The sequence below is a fragment of the Salmo salar genome, chromosome 09 (assembly GCF_965601325.2).
Source record: "Salmo salar chromosome 09, fSalSal1, whole genome shotgun sequence".
NCBI classification, from domain to species: domain Eukaryota; kingdom Metazoa; phylum Chordata; class Actinopteri; order Salmoniformes; family Salmonidae; genus Salmo; species Salmo salar.
The window spans coordinates 16,222,648-16,237,370 of NC_138299.1; the positions used below are offsets into that span (position 1 = coordinate 16,222,648).

A 14,723-nucleotide genomic window follows, 5' to 3' on the forward strand; every position below is an offset into this window, starting at 1 on the left:
AATCATTTTGAAAAACGTTTTATTGACTTTCTACTGTACAGGTAGATATAACAGACAGATTACAGGGGTAAGTGAAGGTCAACAATAGTCAACAGTAATAACTTAAAATAGTAGTGACACATTTGTAGAAACAAAATGAATTAGAGAAGGAAAAAGTGCCAAAAGTGCAAATTTGCCAAATATCTTTGTCCCCGAAATACCTTACAAGGTATAGAATCCATGATGTTCCATTCAGAGGGAAATAGGGGGTGACCTAACAGGAGGCATTCGTTTTGTGCTGTTTCGACATGTCATGTTTCTATGGAAGATCATTAGCCAGTCCATTGACAAGTTGTTTATGAGTGTCGGTCTCAGCCGAGTTGAGGGGACTGCCGGTCGCTCTCTGACGCCAGCTCGGCCAATTAGAACATCTGCTGAGTGGATTAGGGCCATTTGTAGTGACCTACAATGCAGTGGCAGGGCTAGCACAGCTAATCTGGTCCTGCTAAAAACGTATATCTTGGCAGACTCAGGAAACTGGCTCGGCTGTTGTGGAAAAGGATTATGGGATCAGATTCTGCTGACCTCTACTGTACCTGCTCTCCTTAAAAATCACTCCTCTTTGTTTAAGGTCAAGAGTATTGATTTGACGTTTAGTGGTTTTACAATAGCTGGTGATTTTGAATTTCTCATTTCCCAACATAGACTGGATAAAGAGCTCCCATAATATGATCGCTTTGGTACCCAGCCTCTGTTCACAGCAGGAACCAGTCTCCTGTCTTCATTAGTCATCATCCTAATACCAGATTAGAGCGATGTGTCAATTCCACCTGGTTAAATCCTACAGGAGGAAATTGGCATAGTATTTAGGTACGTACTTTGTCATCCTGCTCTCTCTCTCTGTCTGTCTCTGCCAGCATCATTTTAACCATTAGACTATACGAACGTACCCAAACCAAAAACCGTGGATTACAGGCAATATCCTCACTGGGTTAAAGACTAGAGCTACCACTGACAAGGAACAGGACACAGACATGGACACATACAAGAAAGCCCGCTACGACCTCCGACGAGACATCAAACGTACAAAAGGACAATATAGGAGGAAGGTAGAATCCTATTACACCGGCTCCGACGCTCGTCGTATGTCGCAGGGCTTGTAGACGATAACGGATTACAAAGGAAAACCCAGCCTCTTCGAGGACTGTGTGATCTCACTCTCTGAGGCCGATGTGAGCGAAACGTTTAAACAGGTTAAAAATCACAATCCCAACATATTTCAAGCTGACCACCATTGTCCTGTTACCAAGAGCTCCAAGGTAAACTGCCTAAATGACTATCGCCCTGTAGCACTCACATCTGTAATCATAAAGTGCTTTAAAAGGCTGGTCATGACACACATCAACACCATCACCCCATTCACCCTGGACCCACTCCAATTTGCATACCGCCCCAGCAGATCTACAGATGACGCCATCTCAATTGCACTTCACACTGCCTTCTCAAACCTGGACAAGAGCGGAAATAATTATGTGAAAATGCTGTTCATAGACTACAGTGTTCAGTACTATAGTCCCCTCCAAGCTCATTATCAAGCTAGGGACCCTGGAACTGAACCTCTCCATCGGCAACTGGATCCTGGACTTCCCAATGGGCCGGGCCCAGGTGGTGAGGCATAGTCCCCTCCTGTACTCCCCACAACTGTGTGGCCACGCACAACTCCAACACCATCAAGTTTGCTAACGACACAACGGTGGTAGGACTGATCACCGATGGCGATGAGACAGCCTATAGGGAGGAGGTCAGAGACTTAGCAGTGTGGTGCCAGGACAACAACCTCTCCCTCAACGTCAGTGAGACCAAGGAGCTGCTCGTGGACTATAGGAGAAAGAGGGGAGAGCACGCCCCCATCCACATCGACAGGGCTGTAGTGGAGCGGGTCGCGAGTTCCAAGTTTCTTGGGGTCCACACACACCCACACAGTCGCGAAGAGGGCATGTCAGCGCCTCTTCCCACTCAGGAACATCTTGACTGGCCTAATTACCACTTGGTATGGCAAATGCACCACCCTCCACCGCAAAGCGCTACAGAGGGTGATGCGAACAGCTCAGTACATCACTGGGGCCAAGCTCCCTGCCATCCAGGACCTCTATATCAAGCGGTGTCAGAGGAAGGTCCGAAAAATTGCCAAAGACTCCAGCCACACAAGCCATAGACTGTTCACTCTGCTACTGTCCGGCAAACGGTACCGGAGCATCGGCTCTCAGACCAAGAGGCTCCGAGACAGCTTCTACCCCAAAGCCGTAAGACTGCTAAATAACCAGACTGCTATATAGTCAATTAATGGTCCCCAAACTATCTTGCACTGACCCTACGCACACCTAGACTATACAAACCAGATACACACTGACTCACAACCACTACATTGACATTCCCACAGAAAACCCACACACATTCACAAACACACACGCATACCGACACAACACAAACACACACATACATACACATTACACACACACGAACACACACACTTTAAACTCATAATTTGCTGCTGCTACTCTGTTCTTTATTTTACTCTTATTATTATCTATTCTGATGCCTGGTTACTTTACCCTGCCTTCATGTACATATCTACCTCAAATACCTCATGCCTCTGCACACTGATCTGGTACTGGTACTTCCTGGATATACTGTAGCTCCATTCTTGTGTATTTTATGTCATTCTTCTTCTGTTACTATTTTATCCTTATTTTTCTTTGTATTATTATTTTTAAACTCTGCATCGTTGGGAAGGGGTCATAAAGCAAGCATTTCACGGTAAAGTCTACACCAATTGTATTCCGCGCATGTGACAAATAACATGTGATTCGATTTGAAAATAGGAACAGTAATCTAATGAGCAGTATTAATAAAGTGGCATTATTTACATGGCATTGCAGTCTGGATGTTGTCCTCAAGTGAGAAATCATATTGAGAGTATGGTCCATCCTATACAACTGGAAGAATCACTAGCTTGCTTCAGTGACTGTATCTGAAAAATCGGCCAAAACACCCTTGGACATCCCTCATTACAGTGTACAATGTACCTCATTACATACAGTATCAATATGTAAGAGAATTGACACCCTCAGAGAGGACGACTGTAGTGCTATCGTTTGACGACGCAGTGAAATAAAAACCTGTCTTTCACTCTAGAGACCGTACCTGACAGTGGATGCCAAGCTATAGTGACGGATGGCTCCTCCTGTTTCTTATTCATTGAAATCAATGAAAGTAGTTGGACGTGGATGAGCTGCCGCAGCCCTTATGGATGGGAATCTGCCCGAGGGAGCGGGGGTTGCCAACCATCTGTGTACCAGGGGGCTGAGCCAAACATGGTGCCAATTTACCAGCCTTCACAGGCACACAATATGTAGCTACTCAGATAGACTTCCACAGCTAAACCTTTCCGAGCTACTGTAGCAACAGATTGAACTACTCATCGAATCAGTAATCTGAAATTCATAACCTGGTATAGCAGCTCATATACTGTATGCCAATGAAGAATTTTACACAAGTGAGGCTAGTAATCATTGGTTATCAGATTATTGATCACTAGGTTAGGGTTCAACTTCTGTTAACACTAAAGTGCTTGCACAGTGGAGTAAAGCTCCACCATACCTGGGTAGAAAGATACTACAAACTGAGGGATTCATATTGATTGATTGTTGTTTTAAGGCACTTTCTGCCCAGCAAATGATGGAGGCGGGATGTTCTGACAGACAGTGTGGCGTTGAGATAGGTCCATGAAGGAGGGGGCTCTCCCCTTCACCGGAGTGCTCCCGACGTCCATCCAGGTCAGCACGCGAGCGGAGGGCCGGTGGTACAGTGCCAACTGCCTGGAGCTGTAGCCACACACCCCAATCCCCAAGGCCCCCAGGAACATGGCCAGACGGGGCATGGCCAGGTCCCCAGCCCTCTGGGTCTCACTTGCCACAGCCTGGGTCTGAGTGGGAGACAAAGCAACATGATGTGGTTACAGGGGAAAGCTTTCTTATTCATTAATAATTGACTTGGGAGATGGCATGGCATTGGCATTTATAGGATAACCAGAACAGGTTTTCAATTCTGGCTCAATGCCAACCACTGAGACCACGACCAATGTACTGAATGTACTGTGCATTGTGGCCATATAAGCCAACTAAATCAACATCACATATATAATGCAATTATTTGCTATACTGATAGATGGGGGGATGTTGTGGGCTGCAGTCGCTTCAATAGAACAAACATAATATAACCTCCCAGTCTCTTGCGACAGAAGTCTCAACATACCTCTGCGCCAATCGAGTCAGCCACAATTATGCCCCCATCACCCCCACCCAAGAAATTAAAAACCCACTTTCTCCCATTTTGCCAAATTTTCTCTGACAAAGGCTCTCTTATTTTGTGATATGGGCAAATTTCCACGCAGGCCCCTAGACAATAATAAAGAGCAGAGAATAGGAAATAACAGGAACCTGAGCTCTGAGTCCCAGCCCCATTTCTGATGCTCTCTCACTGAGTTATTTGTCATCATAATTCAACCAAACATGTCTTGGATTTTTCCCTCACTAGCTTGCGGTAAACAGCAGTAAATACGTCAAATAAAGCTTTGTGAGCTAAAACAAAAGACTTCCTCAAGTCTATAGCTGATAAGTAAAACAGAGAATATAGTTTTTTTGATGGAAGTAGAAACGTAAACTGCACTGTGGTCTATTACACATTGCAAATTCGCTGTGTTTTTTCCTCTGTCATTGCCTGCAGTCAATCTCAAATTTGAATGATTGCAAGGCCGCTGAACTTTCGAATAAGGATCTAAACATAAAACTGTTTGAGACAAACTGCCCTAATATAAGGTGCAATGGATTAGTAATATATGATAACGTTAGGCTCAGTAAAGCAATCTATGGATAAGATGTAAACCTAGATGCTGAGCCGTACCTGTCCACCCATCCACAACAACTACAGGCAATACAGCATACGTCAATACATCATCTCAAGTTCATTCCATTTCTTTACATCCCATGTATTCCCTAGAGACTCCTAAAGCCTCAGAATGCCAAGGACCAAGTCATCTATACTACAACATCAGCAGATATTGCCAGGCATTATGTTTGAAAACGTCCTCAATCAAAACAGGCCAGGACCAGTCATGTCAAACAAAGCAGAGTCCACTGCCTCATGCAATCCAGTATCGAGGGCAGTTTCCACTGACTCAACCAGAGAGATAATCTGGACCTGAGCTACCTAATGTAGCAGACAGGTTACAGGTTAAAAAAAAATCAACAAAAATCTGTGAAATGCATATACAAAGATAACCCCAACCCATTCCCCCATCAGTCCCCATCCACCTGCCGGCCCGCATCCTCCCTCCCCACCAGGAAACCATGCCTCCCACCCCACCATGCCTCATTGTTTTTGGCAGCAGTGGTGCATGCCAGCAGTCACTTTCTCTGATTGATATAGAGATTCAAGAGGCTATCATCGTTAAGTAACATTCAAAGCATTGAATATTTAAATTAATGCACTTCTAAATGAATTTTGTAACTTTGCCCCAGTAGCATTTAACTGCAGGGCACTCCCACATCATATGAAGGAATATGCCTATCTGGTTTAGGGGACACAATGAACAGTTGGGAGTGGGGGGGCAATTTCACCCTAAACAGTTTCCTTGGTGTTAAATACAGTCTGTGACCAAAATTAAAATGTATAAATTGATGGTTCGGATTACGGGATGTCAAGGTCATATTTTTACATATTCTGTTCCAGTTAAAGGGTAGTGGATCATACTCTTTTAATGGCTAGCTCAGAATATTAGCTTTCCAAAAGTTGTTTATATATTATAGAGATCAGTCCTTTCAGGAGCCCAGATAATTTATTTATAAATACCATCATTGGATGGTTCGGTAGCAGACAGTTTTAACAACACTTATCACCTTAAAGTAAGGAATGCTGCAGCAAAACATACTGTCCTTTTGTATAATTTTATAAGATTTATCTAAAATGACATGTAAAAACAAAAGTAAATTTCACTGGACACTCACCTGTAGATATCGTATGTACCCAGGAGTTAATCTTGGGAGTCTAAAAAACATCTTGCTGCTGGTCTCCAGGGTTTCAACTGGTTGCTTAGAGACTGATAGAGAAAATACAGCTCTGCTGGGCAACTCCTCTCAAACGGCTTCCTCTCAGTCTTCCTAGACTCCCTCACTTTCTCTCCGATGGGGAACCCTCTGTAACAGAGAGGACTGGATCTGGATGTGTGGACTTGCTGTTGTCTACCTGGTGTGGGTCAGTGTCTGAAGCGCTTATATAGCCTCTTTATATAACCACTCAAACACAGTACAGTATATGACACGGGTGGTGCATCTGAGTGGATTATGGGAGTTGCTGGCACAAAGACAATGACCTAGGAGTAAACACATGGGGGAGATCAACAATGGGGAGACACAAGTCAATCGTTAGAGAGCCAGGTGAGACATGGGTCAAACTCCTTAGAGATCAAGCATGTAAACACAGCATACAGTTTCAAGTTTTACTAGTCGTATGTATGGGATACACTGTCCAACTAAATGCTGACTTGCAGGTTCCTTCTCGACAGTGCAACAACAAGAAATAAGAAAATATAAAAATAGGATCATAAAGTAAATGGCTCAGTAGAATAGAATGAACATTTTAGCATAAGTATAATACAGGATAGTCCAATATTTACATGTGTTTTGGGAAAGGGGGGATTGGGGAGCACGTGTTTAAACTGTGCAGTATTTAGCAATAATAATAAGAGTCTGGTAGCAGCAGTTGTGATGTTTGTGTAGCATGAATGTACTGTATATACGGTATGTGTGTATGTGTGTCACAGGAGGCTGCTGAGGGGAGGACGGCAAATAATAATGGCAGGAACGGAGCAAAAGGAATAGCATCAAACACATGGAAACTATGTGTTTGATGTATTTGATACCATTCGCCTGATTCCGCTCCAGCCATTAAAATGAGCCAGTCCTCCCCAATTTAGGTCCCACCAACCTCCTGTGGTCTGTGAGGGTGTATGCATGAGTGCATGTGTTCTAAGGTGCGGAGAATCAGAGCAGGTGGTCAGTCCAGTTCAAGTGTTCAGCAGTTTGATGACTTGTACAGTACATACAAACTGTGTCTGAGTCTGTTGGTATCAGACCTCATGCTCCGATACCGTCTGCGTGACGGTAAGGGAGTGAACAGCTCATGGCTGGGGTGTGAGGTGTCCTTGATTATATTGCCTTCGTCATCCAGCGTTTAAGTTGATGTCCTGGATGGGTGGGAGCATACAGTATATACACTGAGTGTACAAAACATTAAGAACACATTCATAATATTGAGTTCACCTGGTCAGTCTGTCATGGAAAGAGTAGGTGTTCTTAATGTTTTGTACACTCAGTGTACATTGTAGCATACAGTATACTGTACAGCAGTAGTAATAAAAAAATTACCCCAGTAAAAGTGAAAGTCACCCAGTAAAATACTACTTGAGTAAAAGTCTAAAAGTATTTGGTTTTAAATATACTTCAGTACTAAAAGTAAATGTAATTGCTGAAATATACTTAAGTATCAGAAGTAAAAGTATAAATAATTTCAAATTCCTTATATTAAGCGAACCAGAAGTCACAATTGTATTTATGGATAGCCAGGGGCACACTCCAACACGCATAATTTACAAACAAAGCATGTGTTTAGTGAGTCCGCCAGATTAGAGGCAGTAGGGACGACCAGGGATGTTCTCTTGATAAGTGTGTGTGAATTGTAAAAATGTTGTCCTGCTAATCATTCAAAATGTGACGAGTACTTTTGGGTGTCACGGAAAAGGTATGGAGTAAAAATGATATTATTTTCCTTTGGAATGTAGGGAAGTACAGATACCCCCAGAAAACTACTTAACTGGTACTCTAAATCATTTTTTACTTAGGAAGTTTAACCACTGAGTAATGATTTATGGTCAAGCATACTAAATGGATAGACATTAGGAAACCAGTTGGTTAGCTACTCTCCCCTTCCCAATCTTAGAGTGATTGTTAGTTGTGAGTTGAACCCTGCTTGTAACTTACAAAAAGTATTTAAGAGGGGGGAACGATAACCCATCCATGTCACATCACCCTGAAAGATGACAAGTCAGACTGAAATAAAAGTCTGAATTTTAGCAGCGCCACCAGGCAAAGTGCTAATGGTATGCTGCTAACACTAACTGTTATCACAGCATAATGGCAATGTTGTGTTTGACCTCACCGTCCCCTCTGGCTAATGACTCCAGAATGGGACTATAAGCATGAACCAGACACCACAAACCTGGTGGATCCTCCTATGAATAGGGGCCACAGATGGTGGCCCTTGTGTTAATCGTTCACTACTGCTGTGGTAGGTAGCTACTGATCCAGTCTGAGCTATTCCTGATCTCATAAAGCCACTCAGTTCTAAATCAGCATCTGAGCCCCGGATCGAAATCAATTCCTCTTAATCTAGTGTAAATTAACTATTGAATGCTGGGCAACCACAACCCAAAGTAATTCCCTTCACTCCCACCTCTCCGTCACACATGCTACTGCCAATGCTATTAGATTAGAATGCTCAGTGCTAAAGTCAGATGCTGTGATGTTAGTGGATAAGCTGTTGGCTCTGTGACAATAGGTGATTATCAACTTAAGTTCACTCACCAACAGAATGTCCGTAACATTGTGTGTGTTTGTCCCTAAGGCCAGAGTTTTTCCATACCATGCGATCTGATCAGCAACAATAGCCTGTTGCTAAGGCTCAGAGTTCTCCTGTTCAGGAAAAACGTCATATGTACTACAAATCTACCATTCCAGTGTTTACTTGCTATATTGTATTTACTTTGCCACCATGGCCTTTTTTGCCTTTACCTCCCTTATCTCACCTCATTTGCTCACATTGTATATAGACTTATTTTTCTACTGTATTATTGACTGTATGTTTGTTTTACTCCACTGTGTAACTCTGTGTTGTTGTATGTGTCGAACTGCTTTGCTTTATCTTGGCCAGGTCGCAATTGTAAATGAGAACTTGTTCTCAACTTGCCTACCTGGTTAAATAAAGGTGAAATAAAGAAATACAAATAAATGTGCACCTTGACTTGATTAGTGAAGTAAATTGTCTCCAAGCTAGCTTGTTCAAGAGGTGTAGGTTCTGACCTTGTTTTAAAGTGGATTGTGAAGACTACACTGTACAGTAATTGGTAAGCTATCAAGTTGGTCCAAATGTCATATCAACAAACAAACAACAAAGCCAATAATTGGGCCAGACTTGGCATTTCCGTCTCTGGTAATTTGGAAGGACGCTGTGTGATGCTACTCCCATTAGGTATCCATGCTATCATATCAAACAACTTTAACAGTAACTCAATAGTGGCATTATCATGCTTACTCATGGAAGGTATAATGATCCAACAGCCTGTCAATTTGAGGAAGTAATTAGGGTGCAATGTCATACTGTATATCAGGTGGACAATACAAATAAATACAATATATATATCAAAACAAACACTTTAATACGCATACAGACATTTCCATGTACAGTACCAGTAAAAAGTTTGGACACACATACTCATTCAAGGGTTTTTCTTTATTTTTACTATTTTCTACATTGTACAATAAGTGTAGACATCAAAACTATGAAATAACACATGGAATCATGTAGCCAAAAAAGTGTTAAACAAATCAAAATATATGTTATATTCTTCAAAGTAGCCACCCTTTGCCTTGATGACAGCTTTGCACAAACTTGGCATTCTCTCAACCAGCTTCATGAGGAATGCTTTTCTAAGAGTCTTGAAGGAGTTCCCACATATGCTGAGCACTTGTTGGCTGCTTTTCCTTCACTCTGCGGTCCAACTCATCCCAAACCATCTCAATTGGGTTGAGGCCGGGTTATTGTGGAGGCCAGGTCATCTGATTCAGCACTCCATCACTCTCCTTCTTGGTCAAATAGCCCTTACATAGCCTGGAGGTGTGTTGGGTCATTGTTTTGTTGAAAAACAAATAGTCCCACAAAGCGCAAACCAGATGGGATGACGTATCGCTGTAGAATGTGGTGGCAGCCATGCTGGTTAAGTAATGCCTTGAATTCTAAATAAATCATGACAGTGTCATCAGCAAAGCACCCCCGCACCATCACACCTCCTCCATGCTTCACAGTGGAAACCACACATGCAGAGATCATCCGTTCACCTACTCTGCGTCTCACAAAGACACGGCGGTTGGAACCAAAAATCTCAAATTTGGACTCATCAGACCAAAGGACAGATTTCCACCGGTCTAATGTCCATTGCTCATGTTTCTTGGCCCAAGCAAGTCTCTTCTTATTATTGGTGTCCTTTAGTAATGCCTTCTTTGCTGCAATTCAACCATAAAGGCCTGATTCACGTGATAAGTGCAGTCTCCTCTGAACAGTTGATGTTGAGATGTGTCTGTTACTTGAACTCTGTGAAGCATTAATTTGGGCTGCAATCAGAGGTGCAGTTAACTCTAAGGAATGTATCCTCTACAGCAGAGGTAACTCTGGGTCTTCCTTTCCTGTGGCGTTCCTCATGAGAGCCAGTTTCATCATAGCGCTTGATGGCTTTTGCGACTGCACTTTTCACGTTTCAGGTAAGACCCAAATGCAGACTGTGTTGAAGTAACAATGTTTATTACAGCAACAGGGGCATGCAAACGACAGATCAAGGCAGGCAGGGGTCAATAATCCAGAGTAGTGTGGCAAAGGTACAGGACGGCAGGCAAGCTCAGGGTCAGGTCAGGCAGAGGTCGGTAATCCTGAGTAGGGGGCAAAGGTACGGGACAGCAGGCAGGCTCAGAGTCAGGACAGGCAAGGGTCAAAACCAGGAGGGTGAGAAAAAGAGACTAGGGAAAAGCAGGCGCTGTGACAAAACATTGGTTGATTTGACAAACGGGCAACAGACAAACAGAAAACGCAGGTATAAGTACCCAGGGGATAATGGGGAAGATGGGCGACACCTGGAGGGGGGTGGAGACAAGCACAAGGACAGGTGAAAAACAGATCAGGGCGTGACAGCACATGAAGAAACTTTTAAGTTCTTGAAATTTTCCTGGATTGACTGACCTTCATGTCTTAAAGTAATGATAGACTGTCGTTTCTCTTTGCTTATTTGAGCTGTTCTTGCCCTAATTTGGACTTGGTCTTTTACCAGATATCTTCTGTATACCACCCCTACCTTGTCACAACACAAATGATTGGCTCAAACACATTAAGTAAAGAAATTCTACAAATTAACTTTTAACAAGGCACACCTGTTAAATGAAATCCATTCCACGTGACTACCTCATGAAGCTGGTTGAGAGAATGCTAAGTGTGCAAAGCTGTCATCAAGGCAAAGGGTGGCTACTTTGAAGAATCTCAAATATTTTCGACAACCAAATTGAAGCCAAAATGATTGATGAAATCAAAGTGTTTCAGTTGTATGGCGATTCATAACTTACATTTTACCGGTACTACCAGTAGTAGCAGGCCAACCTATAACACCAAGACGGAACGCTTTTGAAGTGATAATGCGCCGCCGAGAACATGTCCAGCGTAGTACATCGCCAGTGGCACGCACACACTTCGTGCTGATCAGCAGCTCCACAATGATGTGATCGACTGTCTCCAAGGTGGGGGCTTTTCGTGGCAGCCAGACGAGACAATCAAAGGAGGATGTGGTGAGCAAAGTTACAGGGCTCGAACTTAGTCAAGCTTGCTCAATAGATTTGATGCTTCTAATTGTGCACGTTAAAAACAACATTTTTTATTTGGTGATGATAGGCAATACTCTATGGTTGGATTCATGTATTTTTGCCAATGCTAGATTCATTTGGCAGACCTAACTTGATTGACCCTTTTTCTACAAGGCCTAGTCTATGAGAGGCCTAATCATATTTGTATGAATATTTTGTTAACGCCTAGGCTATAGAGATGCAGTCAGGTAATGAACTCATTATTATACATCAACATTTTAATCTGATTACAATTATTTATTGTCAATCATTCTTGAATTAGATTTTTTTTGTCTACTCTATTACCCTATACATCACATTAAATTACGAGATTGGACTGCACTTTTTCCATTAGTTTGACCCAATTCAAATGATTGCCCTTTATTAATAATGGCATATTTTTCCTAGAAAGGGTAGTTTATGAAAGGCCTTTATATTTGTATTGTCTTCATTTGTTAATACCTTGTTAGGCTATACAATTAAGTAGATAAATGAACTGATAATACATACATTCATAACTTTTTTCCCAGTCATTTTTGAATATATATCATTCTATTATATATCCTATGTGAACAATGTTCATTTGTGTATTAATAATCTGATAATCAGGATGAAATATAATATTTCTCCTATTTTTCATGTCCATATAGCCAGGACATTCGTTACCCGATTATCAAAAGCACTCTGGTATATGGACCTCCATCTAGAGAAGTTTAAAGAGGGAGGCTTAGCCATACCAGACAGATTACTGCAATTACCACAAGGCCTTGGATCCAACAACAGGTACCAGGAAACACAACACAAGACACCAAAACTAAGTCAAATTCAGCTTCATTGCAGTCAGCTGTCTATCTCAATATCCCAGCCCTGGGCACACTGGATTCACTTCACAGGTATTTTAATGAATGTATTGTGTCATTTTTCTATATCAATTAAGTTTGTGGCACACTACTACTCCTTGTAGATTCATGTCAAACATACTGTGTCTGATATTGTAAAATGTCACCATTTATTCAGGAAATGTAAAACGTGTAAGCTTTATGTTTTAAACCTCTCAACTAAAACTGCCTGTATTCCTTGTTCACATTAGTTCTCGGAGAAGATGTGGTGTGTCTAACAGAGTCCATAGCAGCTTTTGCATCCCACTGGGAGAAGGTGAATCAAGCAATGACCAGATGTCACCAACAGCCCACTCCCTACGTACACCAGTCTGATGTTTTATGCTACACTGTGAGGGCATCATGTAGACCGGTCAGCCCCAAGTCCAGCACTCTGTTACAAGCTTTGGAGAAAGTGCCGCAATACCACCCTCCTCTTTCTACTGGACTTTGCTCCTGAAGACAGATTCCGGAGAAGGAAATGGATTGACAACTTGAAACTTCCATTGACTTTCACTGTATACAAGTATACCTGTGGTAACCACCTAGGCACTCTGACATTCATATGGAAGGTATCCTCACATAGCAATGGTGTTCATGAGACCAGGCAAGCTTCTGTCATCGCCACACTGAGAAAAGAAATACCAACATACTCCACACTAGAGCAATGCAAAAAAACATTCATGAACAAATACGCACACGCTGCAAAGTGAACAGCTACTTCCTGAGAGAAATGTATCAGTTTCTGACAGACGACAAGGGTTAAGCAAACGATGATGGACAGGGCCTAATTGATGAGAGAGTATCCTTGTTCCTTCTTTTTAAGGAAGCTGAATGGCAAACCACAATCCTCATTTCAGCCCTTTTGGGATGAAGTACAGAAGTATTTTAACGAATACACAGCTCAGGTCAACGATTGCAGACATGGGGCGACAGTGGTTTGAGCATTGGACTAGTAACCGAAAGGTTGCAAGATCAAATCCCTGAGCTGACAAGGTAAAAATCTGTCGTTCTACCCCTGAACAAGGCAGTTAACCCACTGTTCCTAGGCCATCATTGAAAATAAGAATTTGTTCTTCACTGACATGTCTAGTTAAATAAAAGGTAATATATATAAGTTGAGGACTTGTGTGACAAAGTGGAAAAGCGGCTTCCACCAAAAACTAAAATCCCATCAATACAGTGGCTAAGACTGCAGTTTACACCCAAGAATCCATGGTCCATGTCTGCTCTCCAGTACACAGGAAGGTTTGACGTCAAGTTCATGGTCCAGTCTCGGGTGATAAAGGGACATCAAGACTCAAAAGTTTGGAACTACATTAAAACAGTTTGCCTGCATGTGGCAGGACAGTGAAATGTTATGTGTGGATGATTAGGCAATCATCCCTGTCGGAGAACCTGGCCAGCCTATAGGGACCCGTAACAGAGGCAGACATCCAAGCATTGCTCCTGTGAGTGGGCCAGTTCTAGCAGCTGCCGACCATGATTACCACATCAGTGGACTTGTACCATCTGTCATGTTGATCCCAGCATCTCCATCTAGTTCATTCTATGATGGGAAAGTTCATGTCACTGTCAAGGACAAGGTTTTCTAGCCATCCAGCCACCTTTGACATACAGTTGAAAATCTCAGCATCCTCAGTGGAGAGAACTAGAGTGAAGATGATGTGTCTCTCAACAAGTCAATCTTGATCATTCAATCTGATGGTGGGCCAGACCACAGAACCACAAATGCCTCTGTTCAAGCATGCCACACACTCAAACCCACAGATGCTGATGCTCCAGATACTCAACTAGTCTAAAGGCCGGTTTTACTGCTTCTTTAATCAGAACAACAGTTTTCAGCTGTGCTAACATAATTGCAAAAGTGTTTTCTAATGATCAATTAGCCTTTTAAAAGGATACATTTAAGATTAGCTAACACAGGAGTGATGGTTGCTGATAATGGGCCTCTGTACGGCTATGTAGATATTCCATTAAAAAAAGAAGTCATTTATAACAATGTCTACACTGTATTTCTGATCAATTGGATGTTATTTTAATGGACTTTTTTTTCTCTTCTCTTTTCTTTCAAAAACAAGGACATTTCTAAGTG

General features: G+C 42.3%; 1 long non-coding RNA gene across 1 annotated transcript; it reads right to left on the bottom strand.

Moving 5' to 3' along the window:
- Nucleotides 1-2: 2 nt before the first annotated feature.
- On the bottom strand, nucleotides 3-6,304 carry LOC123744595 (uncharacterized). The gene is made up of 2 exons (XR_006770931.2): nucleotides 6,045-6,304; nucleotides 3-3,964 (listed from the first exon to the last, which is right to left on the bottom strand). It is a non-coding gene; the product is annotated as an uncharacterized LOC123744595 (long non-coding RNA).
- Between the last annotated feature and the right edge of the window lie 8,419 nt (nucleotides 6,305-14,723).